We start from the raw sequence: 24,765 nt of genomic DNA on the forward strand, positions 1-24,765 counted from the left end.
AGCTTGGTGGCAGTGGCCATGGGAGTTTTTGCAGATGAACAATCCATTAGGTCAAACTTCTTTAAAAGATCATAAATATATTTAGTTTGACTAATGAAAATTCCGCCACTAACTTGTTTAACTTGTAAACCAAGAAAATAAGTTAGCTCTCCCATCATGCTCATTTCATATTTACTTTGCATTAACTTAGCAAACTTTTTACAAAGCTTATCATCTGTAGATCCAAATATAATATCATCTACATAAATTTGAACAAGTATTGTAGAGCCATTAACATTTCTAAAGAAAAGAGTTTTGTCAACAATACCTCTTGTGAAGTGATTATCTAGAAGAAATTTTGACAAAGTCTCATACCAGGCTCTAGGTGCTTGCTTTAGTCCATAGAGTGCTTTCAACAGATAATACACATAGTCTGGAAAATTTGGATCTTCAAATCCTGGAGGTTGGCTTACATAAACTTCTTCCTCCAATTCCCCATTCAGAAATGAACTCTTGACATCCATTTGATAGACCTTGAAATTGGCATGGGCTGCATAGGCTAGAAAGATTCTGATGGCTTCAAGTCTGGAAACTGGAGCAAATGTCTTATCAAAATCTATTCCCTCTTGTTGAGAATAGCCTTTAGCAACCAATCTGGCTTTATTCCTTATGACAATGCCATTTTCATCCATCTTGTTTCTGAATACTCATTTTATGTCAATAGAACTCTTGTTCTTTGGCTTGGGTACCAGCTTCCATACTTTGTTCCTTTCAAATTGGTTTAGCTCCTCTTGCATTGCTAAAATCCAATCAGGATCCAATAGAGCTTCTTCCACTCTCTTAGGTTCCTCTTGTGATCAAAAGCTACTATACAGACATTCATCTTGAGTAGCCCTTTTAGTTTGCACTTTAGTTGTAGCATCACCAATGATTAGTTCAAAAGGGTGATTCTTGGTCCATTTCCTTTGAGGTGGTAGATTAGCTCTAGATGAGGTTGCCTCAGTATTGTCATGATGTGAGATAGAATGTTGATTGGTTGAAACTCCCCCTGAGTTGCTGATCCTTTGAAAGGAATTGGGAGTTCTATCAACTGATGAAGTGAAATGATTATCCGTTGACAGACTGTGATCAACGGATGCTTCATTATGAACTTCAACGGATGATGCACTTTATCTTTCAACGGATGCTGCATTGCTTCGATCAACAGAAGCTGAATTGTGACTTTCAACGGATGCAACATTCTGTGCATTATCCAAAGGCAGATTTTGAATTCTTTTTGAGGTGCCTTCTCCATCATTCTCATCTTCACTATCATCACAATATATCTCAATGTTATCAAATTTGAGTCCTTCATGATGTCCCTCATCTGTTAGTCCATCAATCTTTTTATCATCAAACACAACATGCACAGATTCCATGACAATGTTGTTTCTTAGATTGTAGACTCTATATGATTTTCCAGCAGAATAACCAACAAATATTCCTTCATCAGCCTTTGCATCAAACTTCCCTTTGTGATCAGGTTGATTCCTTAGAATGTAACATTTGCAACCAAAGACATGCAAAAAGTCTAAAGTTGGTTTTCTTCTCTTAAACAATTGATAGGGAGTCATGCCTTTTGCCTGATTAATTAGAGAAATATTCTGAGTGTAACATGCACAGTTAACAGCCTCAGCCCAAAAGTATGTTGGGATTTTTGACTCATCAAGCATTGTTCTTGCAGCTTCAATTAATGATCTGTTCTTCCTTTCCACCACACCATTTTGTTGTGGAGTCCTTGGAGCTGAGAACTCATGCATGATCCCATTTTCTTCACAGAACAACTTCATGGTTGTATTCTTGAACTCAGTTCCATTGTCACTCCTGATATTCCTTACTTTGAAATCTGGATGATTGTTGACTTGTTTGATATGATTGATAATGATTTCACTAGCTTCATCCTTTGATCCAAGGAAATAAACCCATGAAAACTTTGAGAAATCATCTACAATCACTAGGCAATATCTTTTCCTTGAAATTGACAGTACATTGACTGGTCCAAAAAGATCCATGTGTAGCAGTTGTAATGGTTCATCAATTGTAGATTCAAGCTTCTTACTGAATGATGCTTTCTTTTGCTTTCCTTTCTGACAAGCATCACACAGTCCATCCCTTATGAATTCTACTAGAGGAATTCCTCTAACTAAGTCCTTTTTGACTAGATCATTCATTGTCTTGAAATTCAAATGGGATAGCTTCTTGTGCCATAGCCAACTTTCATCTGGACTTGCTTTGCTGAGAAGACAAGTAATTGATTCTAAATCTGTAGAGTTGAAGTCAGCTAAGTACCCATTCCCTTTTCTAACTCCAGTTAGAACCACTTTGTTGTCCTTCTTACTTGTGACAACACAGGCTTCAGAATTGAAGGAAACAATATTCCCTCTGTCACATAGTTGACTGATGCTCAATAGATTGTGTTTGAGACCATCAACTAATGCAACTTCATCAATGATGACATTTTCTTTTGAAATCAAGTCATATCCCATAGTGAACCCTTTGCTGTCATCTCCGAAGGTTATGCTAGGGCCAGCTCTCTCCTTGAACTCTATGAGCAGGGTGAAATCTCCTGTCATGTGTCTTGAACAACCACTGTCCAAGTACCATAGATTCCTTCTTTTTCCCTGCACACAACAAAATCAATCAAGTTGATTTTGGTACCCAAGTTTCCTTGGGTCCAGCCTTGTTAGTCTTTTTCCTAGACTTCATTCCTCCTGCATCTTTTGACTTAGGTAACTTTGGGTCAACCTTGATCTCGGATGTAGTTGGTTGAAGTGTAGGGTTAGTCACAAAATCATTTAGCACATTTGATTGAATTTGATAATGCATGGATTGTACAAACATATTATTCCACATAGGCATGTTGTATGGCATTTGAGGCATACTGAATGCAGTAAAATAAGGATTATTAACATATGGCATGTTTGCAAAATGTGCATGAGGATTCTGATGAGATATAACAGGCATATCATGCAGAGGTGACATAGACATGTTAGGCATAGAGGGAGTTAAAGGCATGGGAGCATTCTTAATAGATTTGCAGTTATCAGATAGATGATTAACACTTTTACAATGCACACAGCTTTTTCTAGGAGCATACTTATCAGGTGTGTAATTATTGTGTTTATTAATCCCTACCTTCCCATTTCTATTAGATTTTCTTTTAGTTTCCTTTTTATCCTTAACCAATTCAAGCCTATTTTTCAGCTGATCTAAAGTCATGTGTCCTATATTCACCTTACTGGCATCTTTGGATGTGCTAGCTCCTTCTTTGACAAAGTTCTTGAAAGTTGAACCATCCTTCTTATTGAGATTTTTCTTTTTAGAATCACTTGCCTGTTTTAATTGATGAGCCTTCAACGGATGCTCTTTTTCTTCCTTCAACAGATAACTTTCATCATCCGTTGATTCCACATCTGTTGACAATCCATTAATTAATTCTAACTCCTTTTTGTTTTTCTTCCAGACATTCTCACAGAAAGATTCAATTCCCTGAACCTTGACAATCTGAGCACTAACATCCCTAGATGTTTTCCAGGCCTTGATTACCTCTTGCTCACTTTCTAACTATTTAGAAAGAATTTCTACTTTCTTAACAGCTTCTTCTAGTTCACTTTCAACAGTCAAGCATTTAATTTTAATCTTTTCAAGCTCAATTACCTGATTCTCTAACACAGCATTCCTATCACTTAAAAACAAGTTATTCTCTTTGATTCCTGTGTTTTCTTTAGCTAGTGATTTAAGGGAAACACACAAATGATATAATTCATTGGACATATCATTTATGGCTTCATTACATTCAATCTTAGAAAGTTGAGAGAGATCAGTAGTAATTACCTGGTTGCTTGATGAACTAGTTTTATTTTCATCAGAATTAGCCATCAGGGCTAGGTTGACATATTCCATATCATCATCTCCATTGGCTCCATTTGCTGCCCAATCCTCTTGAGTCAGAAAAGCTCTTTCCTTTTGTTTGAGCAAATCAAAATACTTCTTTTTGTAATCAACTTGCTCAAATTTCTTCTTATCAGAGGTTGGCTTCCTGCACTCATTTGCAAAGTGTCCACTAATGCCACAGTTATAACATTTGAACTTAGATTTGTCCACCATGTTTTTGTTTGGCTTAGTGAACTTTGTATTTTTCCTGAATTTCATCTTTGTAAACCTCATGGACAGAAAGGCCAGATGTTCATCAACATCATCAGAGTCATCTTGACTGGAATTGTCTTTATCCTCAGCTACTTGCTCCTTTCCCTTGCTTGATTCTGATTTGCTTGTGCCAATTTTGAGACTTGGCATTGTCTTTTCCTCATTCCTGGCTTCAATCTTCTCATTGTCATCTACAAGTGCAACTGATCCTCCTTTTCTCTTTCCCTTTTCCAATAACTCATCTTGCTCCATCTCAAGTTCATATGTCTTCAAAATTCCATATAATCTTTCAAGTGTGAAGTCCTTATAATCTTGAGAATTTCTTAGAGAAACAGTCATAGGCTTCCATTCCCTTGGTAGAGACCTCAGAAATTTTAAATTGGAGACCTTGACTTGGTACACTCTGCCATACAGCTTCAATCCATTCAACAGTTTCTGAAATCTGTTGAAGGTATCATTCAATGATTCTCCTTCTTCAAAATGAAAATATTCATACCGTTGAATGAGAAGCTGCATTTTATTTTCTCTAACTTGCTCAGTACCTTCACAGATAAGTTGCACAGTATCCAAAATTTCCTTAGCAGTTTGGCTGTTAATGACATTGTCAAACATATCTTGATCTAGGCCATTAAACAGAATGTTCATGGCTTTCTTGTCCTTGTGAACCTCTTCAATATCTTCAACAGTCCATTTGGCTTTTGGCTTGGGAATAGACTGTCCAACAGCAACTGTTGCAGTAGCAGCTGTAGCCACCTTGTGAGGGATATGAGGACCATTTTCAATGCAGTTGATATAGCTTTCATCTTGAGAAAGAAGATGTAAATGCATCTTCACTTTCCAGTGATGATAGTTATCTCTTTCCAGGATTGGAATCTTTACACCAATATCCTTCTTACTCATGATGTTAGCAGAATAGATCTTTAAACTCTTTGTATGTTAAGAGCTTGCTCTGATACCAATTGTTATTCCCAGTGAACTAACAATGAGATTTACAGAAGGGGGGTTGAATGTAAATCTCAAAACTTTTTCAAGTTTTGAGCAATTTCTGGGCTATTGTGTTTTGATGAACAAGTGTGTGTGAATTGCTTTCAGCTAATGCAGACAGATATATATTCAAACACAAATGTAAAGAACTCAACAGACTTAAAAACTTTTCAGGTAGATTTGTTGTTCCACCAGAGATGTGTTATTCCAGAAAATCTGTGATTCAAAGAATTAAATCAAAGCTGCGTCCTAGTACAAACTAGATGATTTTCTCTCTGGATTTTTCTAAACAGCTCTGAAAAATTCACACTCTAATTACTAGCTGCTACTTGGTTTATATATCGCCAAGTTTACAAGTGAAGACAAAACTGTAAAATATAATTAAAAGATTCTTCACATGTTTCTTCTTCATTTCTCTATCCAATGCAATTTAGGTTTAGCTATGAATCTTTGAATACTTCCTTGTTTGCACCAGAATGGAAATGCTGCATTTTCTTGATTCCTCCTAGAGGCTGCCACATTCCAGTTTGTCTCTGTCAAGCCATGTGCCTCTGTCAACTTATGAATTGTCACTATCAACTGCTATTGAACTAAGCATCCGTTGAAGCTTTCATCCGTTGATGCTTTATCCGTTGAAGCTTTATCCGTTGATGCATTAACAGTTGAAGCTTTATCCGTTGAAGCACTCATCCGTTGATGGATGTTATCCGTTGAAGCTTTAGAGACATCCGTTGAAGCTTTATTTCTCATCCGTTGAAGGCCTTTAATATCAGTTGATACTACTTCACTTATACAAAATTACAAGGCATGAAATATTTATAATTAGCCCTCCTATTTGCATATCCACTAGTAGTCAACATGACTGATAATTTCCCACAACATTTAAGAATTACAACTTAAATACATAGAATGAAATGTGCTACAATACTAAACTTATTTCTAAGTAAAGCTACTCCTTCAACGGATAGCCAAAATGGTCTTATCCGTTGAGGCTACAAACACTAGATTTCTACTTAAGTGTTTTGTTTAACTTATCATCAAACTAATACACATATTCCTAACAAATAGTAACCCTGAAAGACGGGAAAAACTTTTGAGCCCACACTATATAGTACATGAGAAAATGAGTTTCGGAATTAATATTACGAATATACGCACCAAATGAGTGTATGTAAAGGCTATAAGTTTTCGAAGAAAATGAACTTTGAAAAATGACCGTAATTACGACTTATCGAGGATTACGGGAATCACAATATAATTACGAGATTAAAATCCTACGGATTTATATTCAAGTAGGTTAAATAAAAATATAAGGAATAAATACGAAAGGAATTTCATTGCGAACCACTTACGAGTAAGTATTACGAAGAACGTTTAAGTAACCGAGCGAACGCGTAAACGATTAATTAAACATAACGCACTAACTAAACCATGGTAAGGAAGTAACCATGCTTACTTCATAAAATAGTGAGCTAACCATAGGATGACCAAGCTAGCTAGCAAATAGTGTGCTAAGGAGCTAACCTTGTAGTTTAGCTTGTAAGCTAGCAAGCTACAAAGATATGTCCATGGATTTAGTGACAAGAATAAACCTAGAATGCTATCCTAGGAAGAATAAAAATCAAGTTGCAAAGATATCAAGTCACCTTCCAAGAATCAACCTAGAAATCATCCAAGAGAAGCAACCAAGTGCTATAAATACCCCCCCCCCTCACAAAGCTCCCATTCGGCAATTTGAAGAAAAAAAGGAAAATGGGAATTCAAAACTCCAAGCTCTAGTTCTTGTAAAATCACCCAATTAATTCCCAAGCCTCCTAGCAACTAAAATAAGGTAAGAAAAATCTTTCATCTCTTTTTATCAAGGTTTGATGGGTGGAATAAATTCAAGAAACTCACTAGTGAATAGTGTTAATAGTAACCTCTCTTTGGTTTCTTGATTTTAATGGTGGTTTTAGGTTCTAAAAATCATACCAAGCACTTCCAAGCCTCCACCATCCTCAAGAACACATCTCAAGCTTTCAAGAAAGGTAAAAATATTTGGCCCAACTTTATTTAAGGTTCATTTTTAAGATCCATTTAGTATGTGGTAGTAAACCTAGCTTACTAAGTGTCATTGATGAAATCTTGATGATTAAGTTAAGTAGATTTAAGGTTGGTTGTTGTTGCCTCAAGAACATGATTTTATTGAGAGGAGTTTTTGTGTTGATGATGATTTGATGATTGTTGGTGGTTGTGTTGATAGTTAAGGCATAAACGAAACCCCGATCGTAAACGTAACTTTGTTAAAACCAACAAACCGTAACTTTAAGTTTCTGCAGAAAGTCCCGAAGTTGTAAACTGTAGATTCTTTAAAAATAACCTTTGTTTAGGATAGAAATGTTGTAAGGATTGTTTAGGCGCTTGAATCACTTGATTCCGATTTACGGATCAAAAGTTATGGTCGTTTTAGCAAAAGTGATTTACAGGACAAAAACTGCTACGAATTACGAACTTTGAAAATATAATGGATAGACTTAAAAGTATTCATAAATCATGAAATTTTTACAGAGAGTAACATATTGAGTTTCCAAACTGTCATAAAAATTTCAAGTGAAAATAATGATTTTTCAATTTTATAAAAATGTCGGAGCCGAGACCGCGCGAGTAGAAACCGTAAGAATCTTTAAGCGGAGCCAACAACGATAATGAGAATGAACTCAAGATACTTAGGAAAATGAAGTGACCATAAAGTGATTATGACTTAAAAGAAATGTTAAGGGTAGTATGAGTTGAGAGGGTGTATAATGAGTAGCACATGAGTGCGAGTTACCGTAAATTAGGACGAAACCTAACGAAATGAAATATGTTTATGGTTATAGATTTCTGAGCGGAACCTAGAGCATCCTCCACCTCGAGATACCCAGGCAAGTTTACAAACCCAACTCCATTTTTACTGTTGTGTTGTGAAAGGATTGTTTTACTATCATTACTTAAATACCATGATTGCCATGATACGTAGTTGTTGAATTTTCACATAATATAGCGATGTTGTACGATAAGTATATATCGTGAAATGTTATTTCGCTTTAAGCGTAACATATTATATAAGACCGATGGTCGGTCGGGATTTAAGATAAAACCCGGAAATCATTCCGGAGATATTATAGGACGGGTATAAGTCCATAATAGTACATTTTAAAGGGACTCATCGTCCATTTACGAAACATTAAAACACCTCGAACTTTTAAAACGATTTCCCAACGAGCATATTCCCTCAACTATATTTTATTGATTTAGATAATAAATATTATATACGTATTCCTTTATTATAGGAGTAGTATACTTCAACGTTTATTTATTCAAACCCGATTAATCATTATAGATTATTAATTATGTAAACACAAACTAGTTGAGGAATATTATTTAAATAAATCTTTTAGAGAGTAAACTCATTCGAGGTATGATTAATATCAATTATCATTTAATTAATTATAGACTATTATTTTAATTAATTATTATTTATTAAAGGATTGTTATTGATTTAAAAATCATAGATCCTGATATACTTTCTGATTTAGAAGTATTATTCGAATAATTTCAGATCGTCGGTGAATATTATCCCGACTTATTATTATATTGAATATAGTTTCGAGAAGAAACTTTTCCCCTTATTAATTATCTGTTGATAACGGTCAACTCACATCCTTAGTACTTCCTCCGAAATTCTCGGAAGTACGTATATACATATATATACACTTATATTTTAAAGAGATAAACTATTTCTATCAACAAGCGAAACGCTTGGGGAACTTCGATGTGGTTCGAGTTCTCGAGATTGATAGAATTCTTTTAAAGGAAAATGGAGGGGTAGACTCTGGTACTATGTGTGCTAGATGGGCTACCAAAGGTACCGCAGGCGAAGGTACTCAGTGTACTCAGGAACTTGTGAAGTATGTGAATACCCAAAAATGGGACACGTAGCCCGAATGCGGCCAGGGTGATACCCAAGAGATGACGGTTTCGTCCTTTTACTAGTAGAAAAGGTTACTTCCGTAGTACGACTGATCATCGTATGCGGTGGCTCCAGTGAATGTCCAAACTCTTCCAATTGGAATTGATATGCAATACCGTAACCCAAGCCTAGGTGCTGAGATTACTACTAAGGTACTCGCAGGTTATAAGAACCCCCTTAAAGAATTGTTTTCGTAATAAGGTGGGTGACACCAAGGAAAAACTATTTTCGAATAAAATATATTTATAATATATGATGTTATCATACAGTCATTTCATACTGTACATTATTATGCTGAGCATTATAGCTCACACTTGTTTTCTTAAATTGACACAACACAACAGTGAATCAAGATGCATGCCATGAGAACCACAGCCAGGAAACGGGTAAGAAATGGCCAGCTTTTCTGTAGATTGTTTGGTGTTGTACCTCAGGTAGTCAGAATAAGCTGGATTAGTTTTCAGTTGTTTATAGTTTGGCTTATTTATAAGTATGGTTTATGTAAGATAAGAAATAAGAAACGTATATTTGGCCGGCGGATTAACCTTACTTAAAGGTCACTCCCCGATAAGACTAATTATATTTGGGTTATAATAAAATTTCTCTAATAATGATGGTTTGTTTCCAAGATAATAACCTGTAAGTATGTGTGTGTTAAGTGTGGGGTCGTGAAGCGTGAGTATTTACATATTGTAGGGTGAGTTGTGTGAGTTTAGATGGCGTGGCTTCCGAGACTCCTGACCCTGGGTTTTGGGGCGCCACAGATATCGACAAGTCATCTCTATATGTAGAGATCCCAGAGATATCGACAAGTCAAATTCTTTATGTAGAGAACTCAAGATGTCGACAAGTCAAAAGCCCATGTAAAGAACTGGAGATGTCGATAAGTCATTTTAAATGAAGAAAATTGGAGACCTCGATAAGTCAAATATACCTATAGAGAACTCAAGATATCGATAAGTCATTATACTTATAAATCTTCGATGCTTCTTTTCTCTAATTCCCTCTATATCTCATCTCACTCTCTTTAAGTTCCTGCAATTTTAGTTTAATTCTAAAATCTTATTGTTCCTCTATCTTTGATATCAAAGCCTCTCCCATCCACACTTCCTCACCGGCGATTATACTTTGATTGTTCTTTTACATTCTCAAAAATCCTAAAAAACATATCAGAATCCAATCGTACAAATTAGTTATGACTCATTTCACACGGAAAGCCGTATCTACGGAGGATTAAATTAAAATCTTAAGAAAGAAACTAGAATAGCAAACTAGCGTACCTAACAAAAAAATTGATGCACTGATAGCTATGATGATAGAATTAAAGGAATCAAATATATTTCAAAAGGATAACACAACTTCGAGGGAATCTTACCGATAATAAAATAACGGAGGTTCAACTCACAACAAAAATCATCTCGGTTATGTGCCTAAGTTGAAATTTCCAAGAATTGAGGGTTCTAACCCAAGATTATGAGTTAAAAAATGTTGTAAGTATTTTTATTTGTGCAAAATTCCAGAGGATCTGCGTATTGATTGGCTTCCTTATATATGATTGATAAGGCTGAAAACTGGATCTCTAGCTATTTTTCAGTAAGGAAATTTATGGATTGGAATGATTTTGTAATAGATCTTAATGTTAGATTCATGGATGAAACTAGAACCAATGTGATTGAGCAGTTCAGTAAGCTATAACAGCAGGACTTTATTGAATCATATCTTGATGAATTATAAAATTTAAGAGCCACAATGCTGCAAAACAACTATGTGTTGTCCGATTCATATGTATTGAAGATATTTATTGGGAGGGTTAAACCAACTATTAAACCCTTGGTGAGAGCCGTTAAGCCAGCTTTCATGGTTAATGCTGTAGAAATTGCTAGATAACAAGAGGAATCACTTAACATTGTCAATATAAAAACTGTAAGGGAAACTATGCACATCAGTTATACCCTAAAACCTCTACAATATACAACCTTGCTAGATAAAACTAAACCACCATTATTGCTAACATCTAGACCCAAACAAGTCATTACACATTTCACCAATTAAACTTCAACTCCTTCTAAAACTTTTAAACACATACCTGTTGATGTGAGAGCCAAAAATATTGCAAAGGGACTATCTTACTATTGTGATCAGCCTTATGACAAATCATAAATGTAAATTCAGAGAACCTTAATTATTTATGGTAGAGATTTCGGGAACAGATTCAGATAAGTGTGAAGATATGACAAATCAGGAAGAATATAGTAATATAAAGGGTGATCTTTTCATCTCAGTTAATGCTATAGCAGGTAGTCAAAATTTTCAAACAATGAGAATTCAAGGTGCAATGAATGGAAAATCATACATATTTTAATAGACACGGGAAGTACTCATAACTTCTTGGACTTATTACTTGCTAAACAATTAGGTTGCAAATTGAAATAAATTAGCCATCAGTCTCTCACTGTAGCTGATCAAAGTCATCTTCCTTGTCAACATGTCTGCAAAAACTTCATATGAAAGATACAAGGGTCTAAATTCAGCACGGATGTGATGCTCATACCTCTTGGAAGTTGTGATATGGTGTTGGGTATCCAGTGGTTGAGTAAACTTGGACCTGTATTATGGAATTTTAAGAATTTGGTGATGCAATTTAAAATAGAGGAAATGGTTCATTCTTAAGGGAAGTTGTTGTGCAAGACATGCATGTATAATAACAAAATTAAGTTATACTGAAAGCCCTAAGATTAAGTTGTATGATAATCAATATTTTTATTCTGTAATTGTATTCCTTGAGTCTGTAAATATGTTTAGTAGATTAGACTGGGGGATTTTTTTGTGAACAATTTTTAAGCTAAGGAATAAATTCTGGAAGAAGATTAAATCTTGATCATGCCTCAGAGAAAAGTGTAGTAGCTTGGAGTTGAATAATGATGTTCTCGTAAAAATGTTCTAAGTCAAGATATCGATAAGTCATAGATCAAGGGATATCGAGAACTCTATCGAGAAGTCCAAATTGACTTATGGATAAGTCCCAAGAGATATCGATAAGTCATTTATGCATGTAGAGATCTAAGAGATATCAAAAAGTCAAATGAAGATGTAGAGAACTGGAGATATTGACAAGTAAATTTCTCTATATAGAGATCTCAGAGATATCGACAAGTTAAATGAAGATGTAGAGATCTCAGAGAAATAGACAAATCATTTCTCTATGTAGAGATCTTAGAGATATCGACAAGTCAAATTCTTTATATAGAGAACTCGAGATGTCGACAAATCAAAATCTCATGTAAAGAACTGGAGATGTTGACAAGTCATTTTACATGAAGAAAACTGGAGACCTCGACAAGTCAAATATACCTATAGAGAACTCAAGATATCGATAAGTCATTTTACTTATCGATATGTCACTTCTATACAGAACAAATAGAGATCTTAACATACTATCTCAAATTCAGAATACAGACAAGTTCAAGATTCAAGATTATCAGTCGACAAACAATTCATTCACTTAATTGGAAAGACTACAAAAGCAGCTTGAAGAATACAAGATCAAGGGCCAAGATTCATTGGACAAAGGATGGTCACAGACCTGCAAGATTCTGCACATATTTGCTAACAACAAAAAAGAAAATAGACAAGGTTACTTTAGAAATTGGTTTAGTACATTTTAGTGCAAGTTTTGTAAACCCGTGTTGCTATTTTATTAAGCATGCACGGGTTCTTAGTTTAGTGGAAAACAAACAGACCTAGAAAAATCTTATATTCTCTCAAGATAGTAGCTGAATTCTTATTTCTAAGAACACAGTTTTGTAGCAAGACAAACTGAATTAATATAATTAAGTGAGTTTTTCATATATTGAGTTTTGTGTGATTTCTGTTAAACATAATATCACTATATTTATTAACTGCTTTATTAAACCATAATCCAAATAGTTTTGATAACCAAGTAAAATCAAAGAATCACATTCACCTCCCCCTCTGTGTTACATTTCTTTGCATTTAATATCTATCAGAAGTCCCATGCATAAGCTAAAGATGGTTGGGGGAAAGTCTAATTCTAAACTTATGAGAAATGCTGCCCATATTTTTTTCTATAGTTGATTAAACAACCAGATATAAAAGGGCCACGATAGCAGGTACTTGATAAGAGTTCTTCTAAAGGATATCAGGAATTAGAAAATTTGAAACATGCATATAAAAAAGTATTTGAAGAACCAAATGAGCTTCCTCCTTAGAGGGGTGCATTTGATCATATCATTCCTCTGAAAAATGGCACATGCGTAGTCAATATTAGACCATACAAATATACTTTAGAAAAAGAGATATTATTGATTTTTTGATCCAAGAGATGCTGGATAGAGGAATTATCTAGAAATAGCTTTAGTCATTTTGATTCACATGTTGTGCTGGTGGGAAAGAAGGATGGTATTTGGAGGCTATGTGTCAATTACAAGGAGCTGAAAAAATGAACTATAAAGAATAAGTATCCAATATCGGTGCTCAATGAGCTTATTGATGAACCTTTTGGGGCCATGGTGTTTAGTAAATTAGATTTGAGGTCTGGATATCATCAAATGAGAGTGCATGATGATGTTTACAAAACTGCATTTAAAACTTATACCGAGAACTATAAATTTATATTAATTCCATTTATCCTTACAAATGCACCTGCCCTTCATTTCAATATTGGATGAATAATATTTTTAATTCCCTATTGAGAAAAGCGGTCTTAATTTTCTTTGATAATATCTTAGTCTACAAACTATCGAAGATCATTGGCAACACTTGGATGAAGTTTTTGAAGTAATTAAGGTAAACATATTTTTTGCTAAAACTGGTAAGTGCATATTTGGTACTGTTAAAATAGAGGACATTGGCCATTTTATTTCCGCTAGAGGAGTGGAAGTTGATCTATAAAAAGTAGCAGCAATAGAGAGTTGGCCACTGCCTTCATCTTTGAGAGGCTTACAGGGTTTATAAGGGCTCGCTGGATACTATCAAAAATTTGTTAGGATATGCTAATATTAGCAAACTGTTCACAAATCTGCTCAAGAAGGGGACTTTTGTGTCGGACGAACAAGCTCAAGAAAAATTCTCAACCTTGAAGCAAGTGTTGATTTTCGCACCCGTCTTGGTCGTGCCTAACTTTTAGAGTATGTTTGTAGTGGAGACCGATGTTTCCAGAACAGGGATATGAACAATCTTGATGTAATAGGGGCATCCATTAGCTTTTATTAAGCAATTCTTTGGGTCCAAAATTATAAAATTTATCCGTATATGAAAAAGAATTACTTTCTTTGTATTTGTTGTCCAAAATGGGAAAAATACCTTTTGGGGAGTCACTTTATCATAAAAACATACCTTTTCAAAAAATTTGGATTTCTAAGGTGATGAGGTTTGATTACGAAGTACAGTACATGTCACAACCCCAAATTACACTTCACAATATAAATGACTTAATAATAAAATAATATTACAAAAGGCTGTTTACAGACAATATCCAAGATCGCTAGGTTTAGTGTTTGAAGAACAGTCCAACACTACAGACTAATACAACTTCATAACTACCGGTCCTCACAATAGACTTTCAGCTATCTACCCGAGCTCTCAAATAAGCCTCAGCATCTCCAGTGGACTTACGGGCGGTCTGCTTGAACTAACCATACTTGCTAGCTGAAATACATAAATAATAGCAAGAGGTGAACCAAATGCTCAGCAAGGTATATAATCAACAATTGGAATACTAACAACAGTTCAAATTCATAAGTTAAACAATTGGGAAATGGCATCATTAATCAGATCAAAATCTTTTTGAATCAACTCTTAACTCAAAAATCATTTTATGACGCTAAATATTACAGCCGGTGATCAGCCGCGAAGTAATCCCGAACCCCGCTGGGTTCTAACAAATTTAATGGGATCCCGAGGCAGCTTTTAAGCCTCAAGTCCAGATCCACTTTTCTAAAGAAAACATTTTTTTTGTCCCTTTGACAATTTTACTTTTAAAAACTTTGCATTTTTATAAAAATTTGATGCCAGAAATAATAACATTTCAAAAGCTCTTTAGGCATGAAAGGGTTGTGTACTTCTTTAAGGAATTCTAGGCCAAACTCAACAACAGTTGTACTAAGTTAAGGTTTATTGCCAGATGAATAGAACTATCAAGGTGAGGAAATCAATTCAGGGTTCAATGCAAATGAACGATTCACTGATTTAAAGGAATAATCAGGGTTGAGTAACAATAGTTCAACAGAGGGAAATTCTAATGATTATAAGTAAGGGTATCAATCATTCCAATTCCGAAGGATTTCAAATAATAGGGTTATGATCAATAATCAAAGGATTAAGATTACGAGATTCTTATCGACAGAAGAACAATCTTCTCACTAGAGGTTGTCAAAGATGAATATCAATAGTTTAACAATTAAGGAAGAAAGTATTGAATAAGAGTTCGAATCAATAAACCACATAGGTAGGAATCTCAACTAGGGTTACAATCATAGGGTATCAAAGAAATTTCAATGTTTGAGTATCATAGTAAGGGGTAATAAGAAAGTGTACAAATGAATCGTTATCTCGGGGTTTAATGAAAGGAAATGATAAACAATCGAAAATGGTAATATGATTCGAAGGGATTAACTTTCTCAAGTTCGCAAGAAAATTTGATAATATATAATCAATAAGGATATTTAAACACTAAGTCAAGGGGAATACAACAAAGGTATATGAATGATTATTAAAGGTACGAAACGCTTCTGAATGAGTTTGGGGTGATCAAGGTATAGCAATTATACTAACTCAAATTAAGTTCGGGTACTTACGACAATGGTATCAAATTCTTTTAACAAGCAAGCTATCATGGTTCCAATAAGTATCTCAGGGTACTTGCATAACATATGATTAACAACAGGAATATACTTGCATAATATCAATTCGACAAGGGGAAAACACTTGCATAATATCATTACGAAGGAAAAGTACACTTGCACAATATAAGTTTAGAAAGGGTGTAACACTTGCATTGTAAAAATATGAGAGAGGGGTACACTTGCATAAATATAAGTTTGAAAGAGGGTCACTTGCATCATAAAATATTAACAAAAGGAATATACTTGCACAATATAAGTTTACAAGGGAAGGACGCTTGCCTTGAGAAGGCTTGACTACACACGACTTGTCATGAGAGCGACGGGAGCACTACTCGACCTTAACGGAAAACTTCCTATCCTCACTCGATCCTACAAAATAATAAGAATCCCTCATTACTATGGACTCTTATGACACCAAACAACCCTAACACTAAATGCACAAATTGACTCCAAGTAACGCTTAGTGTCTTATATTACGTAAGACACTAAGTTAACATACAATACCATGCACATATACATATAGTAGCACCTTGGAGCATATAACACAGATAGGTATACTCATACTATTATTTAGACTTGGTGCTTTATTCGGGACTTGAATGATCTCACTCTCAAATCTCCACAATTCCACTTGCGACATACTACTAAACTAGTCTCGACTCTTGAAGGGCCTACACTTGGTGGTTCCAATTCTCTTAGACTAAACCTTGGCCTAAAAGTCTAATGACCTATATCTAAATGAAAACACTAGGGCTCACTCATGCCTCACTCATAGGGTCCACAAAACTAAACGCCAAAAGAAAGCGTTCTCACTTGCACACTTATGGCGAACCTTTGGCGACTCCCGGTTTTTGACATAACTAATCTCGAATATTCCTAACCAAAACTGACCTACTGGATTCTTAAGTCTATAAGCTAACTTGTGCACTTGTAATGACACTAAGGGCCTTTCTATATTTTCTTGGGCCTAACCTCAAAGTTGACACAACTCTAAATGGGTGTCCTGAAAACTGCCCAGTTTTGGACTAAATTAAACTCATTGGTTCTAAATCTAAACCTCCATGGTTCAACTTGAAACTCTTCCTTAAACTCCCTAGTATCAATACTAATCAAAGCCTAATGAGGGCTTACTCTTAATCAAACGTTTTGACCTCCAAAAGGTACTAAACTCAAACTGTCCCCTGTTCTGGCATAATCTAAGTTTTGGTGTGTGCACCTCACTAAATGGTTGGGTTTCTCTAAGTTATGGATTCTGGATTCAACTACAACCCAAGTACTAACTCCCCGTGGCTTGGGCCTAACAATGCTTAAGAAATGCCCATTCAAAATCAACACACAACTCACATGCAAATCTGGAAAAATTTAAGAGTTCTATCCTAGGCTTTCCACCTTAACTCCCACTTCAAAACCACGAATTAAATCTCAACCAAGGCAAATTTACTTCTATAAGACTCTAAAATAAGCCCTCAACCAATAATGGAGATCATTCATACCCTATAGCACCAACATGCAAACTAAAACTTAACATGCAACTCACAATGATCACAAAAACAAGTTTGACTAAACAATGGGATTATTAGCTCATAAATTCAACTTAAAATACTAAATTATTTCAAGGGATCATGCACACTATCTTTTAACAACTAATATCAAGCATGATATCAAGGAAACAATTCGTTTTTATCCCATATAGGTCTAATTTAATCACAAACCAAACATGCATGTATATTTTCGAAAAAGAGAGCATATATAGCTTGATCATTCTTGAAAATAATGCCCTATCTCTAACATGCAAAGTAAAACATGGCATTAAAACTAGAGATAATTAGAATGCAAGTGTTTTAAAGGAGTTTTAATGAAGGAAACACTTAGTTTATGCACATAAAATTATATCTCATGGAGAACTCTTTAATCCACATGAATTAGGAGTTTCTCCTTGGAGATCACATAAAAACAAGACATGCAAGCATTAAACTTCATCTCCTAAGCATGCAACTTCATAGAAAGTGTATTATATATTAATGGGTAGTGAAATTACACAAGAATGGCAAGGATTTATTGAAGAAAAATTGAAGGGGATGGGGGAAGGGGGCTTCGGCCGAATGGAAGAAAGAGGGGGGAGAGAAAATTTTGAGAGTGAAAATGGCGAGGTTGAGTGGAGTGTAGTTTTGGATTAACTCTACTCTTTTTGATCATCATGCACCAAGTAATGAGTGGAGTTTATAATTTACAATAGTGCCCTTCTCCCAAAGCTAAGCAAAATTGCATGCAAGGTTAGTTTGGTCTTTTGGTAGATAAAAGAGAGTTAGTGGGGTATTAATTGTCTTTTTAGCCCTTTAAGTTGAATGGGAGGGTATTTGCATGCATGGGTATCCATGTAAATTGCTAATTACTAAACAACTAATTTCAAAGATTTACTTTTATAAAATAAAATAAAATTTTGAAAATTATAAAAGATGTACCATAAAATAGTTTGGATTTTTAGAAATTTTATGAGATCACTTTTGTGATTTGTGAATGAAATAATTTTAAAAGATAATTTTCCCGTGGTAAAGAATATTCTCTATAAATCAAGAATAAGAGCAATTAATAAAACTCTCGCTTTGAAAAATTCTTATTTTCAATAAAGCAATTTATAATGCAACAAATTCCATTCACACAAATGCAAAATCAATAAATATTTTAATATTCGACTCTAATATTATACAGAGTTCGCAAATAATATTACACAAAATGCCGGTCGTAACATCCTCTCCCCCTTAAGGATTCTGTCCTCAGAATCTAAGAGAACATATGAGAATCCGGGAACACATATCAGACTCTAACTCCTAAGTTGACTCTTCGACCTTGGGGTTCCTCCAAAGTACTTTTACTAACTTCACCGACTTATTTCTAAGACTCTTTGCTTGCCAGTCGAGTATTTTGACTGGTTGCTCCACATACGACAAGTCTGCCTGAATTTCTATAGGCTCATACTCTATTACATGATTGACATCCGGATTATACTTTTTAAGCAAAGACACGTGAAAGAAATTATGAACATGCTGATACTGCGGAGGCAGCGCTAATTCGTAAGCCACTTTCCCCACTTGGTTCAAAATCTCAAAAGGACCTATACATCTAGGTGTTAATTTGCCTTTCTTTCCAAATCTAGTCAACCCTTCCACGGTGACACTTTTAACAATACGACTTTGCCTACTTGAAAACTCACATCCTTTCGAGCAGGATCAGCGTACTTCCTTTGCCTGTCTTGAGAAGCAAGCAATCTTTTCTGGATCAGTTTGACTGTCTCCCTCATCTGTTGGACCAGTTCAGGACCTAGAATCTTTCCTTCTCCAACTTTATCTCAATTTATTGGTGATCTGCACTTTCTTCCATACAACGCTTCGTACGGTAGCATGCCAATGCTTGAGTGATAGCTGTTATTGTAGGAGAACTCTACCAAAGGTAAATGTTCATCTCAGCTTCCCGCGAAATCAATAGCGCAACTTCGTAACATGTCTTTAATTGTTTGAATTGTCCGCTCGCTTTGACCATCTATCTGTGGATGGTAAGTCGTGCTCATATTTAGCTTGGTACCAAGACTCTCATGAAATTGTCTCCAAAACCTTGAGTTGAATCACGGATCTCGACCCGAAACTATCGATACTGGAACGCCGTGACGTAACACAATCTCATGCACGTACATATGCACCAATCTACCTAATGAAGTCCTTTCATTGATCGGCATAAAATGCGCTGACTTGGTAAGGAGATCAACAATAACCCATATGGCGTCGTGTCCAGATTTCGTCCGTGGTAATCCCACTATAATATCCATAGCAATATTCTCCCATTTCTATTCTGGGATCTTCAATGGCTGAATTAACCCGCTTGGTCTTTGGTGTTCCGCTTTAACCCGTTGACACGTATAATATTTCGCAACCCAATCCACAATTTCTCTTTTCATGTTCGGCCACCAAAACTTCTTTTTCAAATCTTCATACACCTTAGTGCTTCCTGGATGAATTGAAAGTCTTGAATTATGAGCTTCCTGCAGTATTTCAATTTTTCAGTTCAACTACTTGAGGAATCCAAATCTTTGATGAAAATCTTAATATCCCTTGCTCATCTTTTTACGTACATAACTCTTCTCCGATCATTCGATTATTCTCTTGATATCAATATTCATTTTGATGTCATATCAAATTAGATATCAATACGAACTTTGATGCTCACAACATCCCATATTGAAGTCAACATCAATCATCTATATTAATACCACATTTGATATTTAACAACAAACTAAATATCAACATCAAGCAGAAAATGAATCAAACTGTATTTTATTCAAACTACTCCTTTGGCAATGCCATCAAATTTAATCTTTCCTTTCTGCTGAGCGCGTCGGCTACTACATTCGCCTTTCCTGTGTGATAATGTATCGAACAATCATAATCCTTTATAAGCTCCAACCATCTCCTTTGCCTCGTGTTGAGCTCCTTTTGAGTGAATATATATTTCAAACTCTTATGATTCATGTATATTTCACACTTCTCTCCATACAGGTAGTGCCTTCATATCTTGAGCGCAAATACTATAGTTGTTAACTCCAAATCATGAGTCGGATATTTCAATTCATGAGGTTTAAGCTGTCTGGATGCATATGCAATCACCTTATTGTGCTGCATTAGCACACAGCCCAAACCCTTATGCGAAGCGTCGCTATAGATCACGAATTCTCCTTTGTCATCCGGTAATACTAATATCGGGGCGGTAACCAATCTTCGCTTCAACTCTTGAAAAATCTCTTCACAATCCTTATTCCATTCAGACTTGTAATTCTTTCTTTTCAACTTTGTCAGTGGCGTAACAATCTTTGAGAAATCCTTTACGAATCTTCTGTAATACCCGGCCAATCCTAGAAAACTTCTTACTTATGTGGCAGTCTTGGATCTCTCCCAACTCATTACTGCTTCGATCTTTGCAGGGTCCACTCTAATTCCTTCACTTCCAATTATATGCCCTAAAAATTGAACTTCACGCAGCCAAAACTCGCACTTTGAAAATTTGGCGTACAACTTCTCTTGTCCAAGAATCTCCAAAGCTATCCACAAATGTTGCTCATGCTCCACTTCTGACTTTGAATATATCAAAATGTCATCGATCAATACTACGATGAACTTGTCCAAATACTTCTTGAAAACTCTATTCATTAAATCCATGAAAGTTGTTGGGGCATTTTTTAACCCAAATGGCATTACTAAAAACTCATAATGTCCATACCTTGTCCTGAATGCCATCTTCGGAATATCTTCTGGCTTGATCTTCAACTGATGATATCCTGACCTCAAATCAATCTTAGAGAAACGCTTAGCTCCTTTTAATTGATCGAATAGATCATCTATCCTTGGTAGCGGATATCTGTTCTTAATCGTCAATTTGTTCAACTCGTGATAGTCTATACACAGTCTCATACTTCCATCCTTTTTCTTTACGAACAAAACTGGCGCTCCCCACGGTGACATACTGGGCCTTATAACTCCCTAGCCATGTGTCCTGGATTCCCGCACTTAAAACAAGTAATTCCCGTCTTCTGAGCCTTACACTCATTTGCCAAATGTCCTTTCTGATTGCACCGATAACAAGTCATGTTGATCTTATTACAAACTCCCGGATGCTTCTTCCCACAGTGTTTGCATTCAACCCTTGGCTGCCTATTCTCACTTGTTGGTCCTTGATTCTGTTGGAATTTTCCTTTGTTATTCTACTTCTTACTCACTTCTCCTTTCTTCTGTGAGTTCCATCCCTTTTGGAATCCAATCCTCTTCACATTCTTGTCTATCTGACCTCCTAATTCTGTCCTTTCTCCTTGAAATACCTTCCTTTTCTTATTATCTTTTTCCTTCCTGGACTGCACTCCATTACTTTCAATCAAAGCCGCCTTCTGAACTACTCCTGCATAAGTATCGATTTCAAACATCGACACTCTATCTCGAATCCAATATTCAAACCCTTGCTGAAATCTTTGGGCTTTCTCTTCTTCAGTTCCCACATACTTGGCCACAAACCTTGATACTTCTATGAACTTCTTCTCATACTCCAAGACTGACATATTCCCTTGCTTCAATTCCAAAACTTCACTTCCATATGCTTTTGAATATACTTGGGATAATAATTCTCCAAGAATAGATCCTTAAATCTTGCCCAAGTAACTGGCTGAACTGCTTCCATGGCCTTCACGGAATCCCACCAATAGATCACTTCTCCCTTCAGAAAATACGTAGCATAGACAGTCTTCTGCTCTTCCCCTAACCTAACCAATTCTAAAGATCTCTCCATTTCTCTTATCCAGGTGTTGGCTACAACCGGATCAGTGGTATCATGAAAAGCTGGAGGGTTCACACTTTGAAAAGCTTTGAAAGTTACTATTGGCTGAGGAGGTACTGGTGGATCTGGTTGATGTTGGTGTTGTTCATGATTCTCTGGGTTTCAAAATTATTGTTGTTGGAATTGTTGTTGAGTAATTTGTTGTTGTTGAGCAAGTGTATGGGTTTGCTATTGCAAAGTTTCCAATATTCGAAAGATATCAGGGTCGGTAGAGGTACTAGTTTGCCTCGTCTTTTTGGGTGGCATGATTCTGAAATAAAAAGGTTTAACAAAACAGTTGTAAATATAACAATTATTTCAAGTTAAGGGGGTTTACAAGTTATGGTTATCACATGCAATTTAGATTTTTGGTTATTAGTAATAAAGGTGATAGACAATTCTAAATATGGAAACGAAAGCGAAATTGAAACGAAATAGCAAGGCATTAATCATCAAAGCAAAGTCGGCTTATAACACAATAATTAAGGTTCGAATGAAACACAACGATATCAAAGTTCTACAAGGAAATAGGGAAACTACATAGTTCAAGAGTTCAACAACTAGAATGATAGCCAACTGGAAAGGAAATTAAGAAATCTAGCTCCTAATCGACCTAATCTTCTACTTCCTGAGTCTCCTCGCTATCGTCACGAGCCTTCGGAATCTCGATCCACTCCTGCTTCTGAAGCACCTTCACTATGCCCTGAAGCTCATCTACCACTAGCTGGATGGTATGCTGGCTGCTGCGGTCGCGATACGCTGGCATCTTATTGAGCTTATTGTTGACGAGCTGCAACAAGGACTCAAGTCTCACGATCAACTGCGCCCTAGGTTCATTCTTAAGTCGAGTATCATCCTCAAAAGCTACATCGAGTTGCTCCAACAATCGATCATACTTCCCCTAAAGCCTATCGGACTGAAGCCTCAAATCAACGTACACAGAGAAAGAGATAATGTCGGATGGCACTGAAGACGAAGACGAATGCATCCTTTGCTGAGATATAACGAAGGGAAATATTAGCTATTTACCCGAATAATATATACTTACTCTCTCGTGCTTCCTACATTATATTCTACACCTTATAACCTATTTGGACTGTTTTCAGGGACTCTAAACCATAGCTCTGATACCAAGACCTGTCACAGCCCTAAATTACACTTAACAATATAAATGATTTAATAATAAAATAATATTACAAAAGGCTGTTTACAGATAATATCCAAGATCGCTAGGTTTAGTGTTTGAAGAACAGTCCAACACTACAAACTAATATAACTTCATAACTACTGGTCCTCACAATAGACTTTCAGCTATCTACATGAGCTCTCAAATAAGCCTCAGCATCTCCAGTGGACGTACGGGTGGTCTGCTTGAACTAACCATACTTGCTAGCTGAAATACATAAATAATAGCAAGAGGTGAGCCAAATGCTCAGCAAGGTATATAATCAACAATTGGAATATTAACAACAGTTCAAATTCATAAGTTAAACAATTGGGAAATGGCATCATTAATCAGATCAAAATCTTTTTGAATCAACTCTTAACTCAAAAATCATTTTATGACGCTACGGATTACAGCCTTGATCAGCCGCGAAGTAATCCCGAAACTCGCTGGGTTCTAACAAATTTAATGGGATCCCGAGGCAGCTTTTAAGCCTCAAATAAGTGTGGAAAGGACCTGCGTCTTAGTCCAGATCCACTTTTCTCAAGAAAACATTTTTTTGTCCCTTTGACAATTTGACTTTTAAAAAATTTGCATTTTTATAAAAATTTGATGCCAGAAATAATAACATTTCAAAAGCTCTTTAGGCATGAAAGGGTCGTGTACTTCTTTAAGGAATTCTAGGCCAAAATCAACAACAGTTGTACTAAGTTAAGGTTTATTGCCAGACGAATTGAACTATTAAGGTGAGGAAATCAATTCAGGGTTTAATGCAAAGGAACGATTCACTGATTTAAAGGAATAATCAGGGTTGAGTAACAATAGTTCAACAGAGGGAAATTCTAATGATTATAAGTAAGGGTATCAAGCATTCCAATTCCGAAGGATTTCAAATAATTGGGTTATGATCAATAATCAAAGGATCAAGATTACGAGATTCTTATCGACAGAAGAACAATCTTCTCACTAGAGGTTGTCAAAGATGAATATCAATAGTTTAATAATTAAGGAAGAAAGTATTGAATAAGAGTTCGAATCAATAAACCACAAAGGTAGGAATCTCAACTAGGGTTACAATCATAGGGTATCAAAGAAATTTCAATGTTCGAGTATCATAGTAAGGGGTAATAAGAAAGTGTACAAATGAATCGTTATCTCGGAGTTTAATGAAAGGAAATGATAAACAATCGAAAATGGTAATATGATTCGAAGGGATTAACTTTCTCAAGTTCGCAAGAAAATTTGATAAT

The sequence above is a fragment of the Apium graveolens genome, chromosome 5 (assembly GCF_009905375.1).
Source record: "Apium graveolens cultivar Ventura chromosome 5, ASM990537v1, whole genome shotgun sequence".
In the NCBI taxonomy this organism is placed as follows: Eukaryota; Viridiplantae; Streptophyta; class Magnoliopsida; order Apiales; family Apiaceae; genus Apium; species Apium graveolens.